At 37.9% G+C, this 256-nt stretch overlaps 1 protein-coding gene and 1 long non-coding RNA gene across 10 annotated transcripts in view; one reads left to right on the forward strand and one right to left on the reverse strand.

The window, feature by feature from the left end:
- LOC116702075 (receptor-type tyrosine-protein phosphatase U) overlaps positions 1-256 on the reverse strand; it is a 221,250-nt gene that overhangs the window by 22,751 nt on the left and 198,243 nt on the right. The gene's annotated exons all lie outside the window — the stretch shown is intronic.
- Positions 1-256, forward strand: part of LOC116702130 (uncharacterized) — an 11,996-nt gene that overhangs the window by 6,738 nt on the left and 5,002 nt on the right. The gene's annotated exons all lie outside the window — the stretch shown is intronic.

Genomic DNA, 256 nt, shown 5'->3' on the forward strand with positions numbered 1-256 from the left:
ATACTGTACCTTTGAGTACTTTTGCTGTGATTATTTGTACTTTCCACTTTTCCTCCACCACTGCAAATGGTTGTTGGGATTCGGTTTCAAAGGCTTGTCCAGCCTGACAAGATAAAAACTCTAGTGCAAACGTGCCCGATAAATAAACGTAATGGTAAAAATGTAAAATTTGATTGAAAAAAGTGAGTTAGCAGCAGCTCTGTGTGGTGAAGATCAAACCTGTGAGCTTCTGGTTAAAAGCTTTTTTTAAGCACAT

Source organism: Etheostoma spectabile, chromosome 14 (assembly GCF_008692095.1).
Source record: "Etheostoma spectabile isolate EspeVRDwgs_2016 chromosome 14, UIUC_Espe_1.0, whole genome shotgun sequence".
In the NCBI taxonomy this organism is placed as follows: Eukaryota; Metazoa; Chordata; class Actinopteri; order Perciformes; family Percidae; genus Etheostoma; species Etheostoma spectabile.